Source organism: Grammomys surdaster, unplaced genomic scaffold (genome assembly GCF_004785775.1).
Source record: "Grammomys surdaster isolate TR1022 unplaced genomic scaffold, NIH_TR_1.0 126039, whole genome shotgun sequence".
Taxonomy (NCBI): Eukaryota; Metazoa; Chordata; class Mammalia; order Rodentia; family Muridae; genus Grammomys; species Grammomys surdaster.
In genome coordinates this window covers 2,233,111-2,235,495 of record NW_021620852.1, presented here as the reverse complement: position 1 = coordinate 2,235,495, position 2,385 = coordinate 2,233,111, and the positions used below count along the sequence as shown (strand labels likewise).

Here is a 2,385-nt window from a genome sequence, read left to right as displayed (position 1 = left end):
TGCTATCCTTTGGAATCCTCTGAACCATGTCTCTACTGTTCATATTATTCTCAGCACTACTTTCCCCAAGCTGTTACTACAATGGTTTGTTAAGCTCTGCACACAGAATTCCATTGTTTTTTTTTTTAACTAAAAAAATACTCTTCCAAAACAAAATATGATCAATTTCTTCACAGATATAACCCTACTTTCCTGGTATCACTTACTGTCTTAGTCAGTGTTCTATCACTGTGAAGGGACACCATGACCATGAAAAATCATATTAAAAGAAAATATTTAATTGGGCTTGCCCAATTTCAGAGATTTAATCCATTATTCTCATATGGAGAAATGGCTGCACACAGGCAGACATGGTAGCTGAGAGTTCTACATCCAGATCCAAAGGCAGCAGGAAGAGAGTGCTACAGGGTCTTAGATTGCTTTTTGGAACCTCAAAGCCCAACCTCAGTTACACACTTCCTCCAACAAGGCCACATCTCCCAATCCCTTCAATAATTGCCACTTCATGGTATCTAAGCATTCAAAAGTATAAACCTGGACCCAACCAGGCTCGTGGGCCAGTGACACCCAGAAATTAAGAGGTTTTTAAAACCCGGGAGCTCGCGGACGGCTGCTCCACGGCTGTCAACATGCCACAAAATGAATATATTGAATTGCACCGCAAACGATATGGCTATCGTTTGGACTACCATGAGAAAAAGAGAAAGAAAGAAGGTCGGGAGACCCATGAACGTTCAAAGAAGGAAAAAAAAAAAAAGATTGGCCTGAAGGCTAAGCTCTACCATAAACAGCACCGTGCCGAGAAAATACAAATGAAAAAGACTATTAAGATGCATGAAAAGAGAAACACCAAGCAGAAGGACGATGAGAAGACTCCACAAGGAGCAGTGCCTGCCTATCTGCTGGACAGAGAGGGGCAGTCCAGAGCAAAAGTACTTTCCAACATGATTAAGCAGAAACGAAAAGGCGGGAAAATGGGAGGTTCCTCTACCCAAAGTTCGTGCCCAAGGAGAAATGGAAGTATTGAAAGTTATTCGAACAGGAAAAAGAAAAAAGAAGGCATGGAAGAGAATGGTTACTAAAGTCTGCTTTGTTGGTGATGATTTTACAAGAAAACCACCTAAATATGAAAGGTTCATTAGGCCAATGGGTCTACGTTTCAAAAAAGCCCATGTCACACACCCTGAGCTGAAGGCTACTTTTTGTCTGCCTATACTCGGTGTGAAAAAGAATCCGTCATCCCCATTATATACAACCCTGGGTGTGATCACCAAAGATACAGTTATTGAGTAAATGTGAGCGAGTTGGGCCTTGTGACACAAGGAGGCAAGGTTATTTGGGGAAAGTATGCCCAAGTTACCAACAATCCTGAAAATGATGGGTGCATAAATGCAGTCTTGCTGGTTTGACAGTGACGTCATACAAATCATTCCACTCACTAGGAAGACTACATGCTGTCAGGAAAACACCATCGCTGTGACCTTTCTGAACTACCATGCAGCCTTACCCTGTGTGCAGTCATCAAGAAGTATTCATTAAGGTGTAAAGGAAAATAAAACACTGCCCTATTTTACAAAAAAAAAAAGTATAAACCTATGAGTGGAGTCATTATTATTCAAACCACCACATTCTACTTCCTGATCCCCATAGTCTTGTAGCTATATTATAATGCAAAATGCATTTAGCTTAGCTTCAAAAGTCCTCATAGTCTTTCACAGTTTAAACAGGGCTTCAAAGTTCAAAGTTTTGTCTGAGACATGTAACAATCTCTTAACTATAACCTCCTGCAAAGTCAAAATCAAACAGAAGATCACAAACCTCCAATAAACAATGGCACAGAAGATATGTTATCATTCCAAAAGAGAAGAAAAAGAGCACAGTGAGGATGCATTGGCCCAAAGCAAGCCAGAAAATGAGCTGGACAAACTCCAAAGTCTGCTTCTCCATGTCTGATGCAGAAGCACTCTTCAGATCTCCAAATCCTTTCAGCTTTCTTCATTGCAACATACTTCTCTCTCTTGGACTGATTCCATTCTCCGTTCCAGATCTCCATGGCAGGTATCCCATGACTCTGGCATCTTTTGGGATCTTCAATGAAATCCAGGCTTCCCTTTCACATCTCCACACAATGGCCTCTCTAGACCTCCTGACACATGTCTGGTCTGAGTGGCTTTGCTAGCAACAGAGATTGCACAACCTCTTTCTTGTATCCTTGACTCTGAGGACAGAATCATGTGGCCAAAGCTGCCAAGTTCTACTGCTTTCTGGGCTGGGACACAGCCTCCTTGCTCAATTTCATCAACTTTATGTTTTCAATGGTCTCCTTTTCTGATTAAAGTGTTCTTTTTACAAATTGAAGGCTTAGCTGGGTGGAATCTTGCCATG

General features: G+C 41.5%; 1 pseudogene; it reads left to right on the top strand.

Annotated features, from left to right (window-relative positions):
* Positions 1 to 543: 543 nt before the first annotated feature.
* LOC114610400 lies at positions 544 to 1,409 on the top strand (annotated as a pseudogene).
* The last annotated feature ends 976 nt before the right edge of the window (positions 1,410 to 2,385 follow it).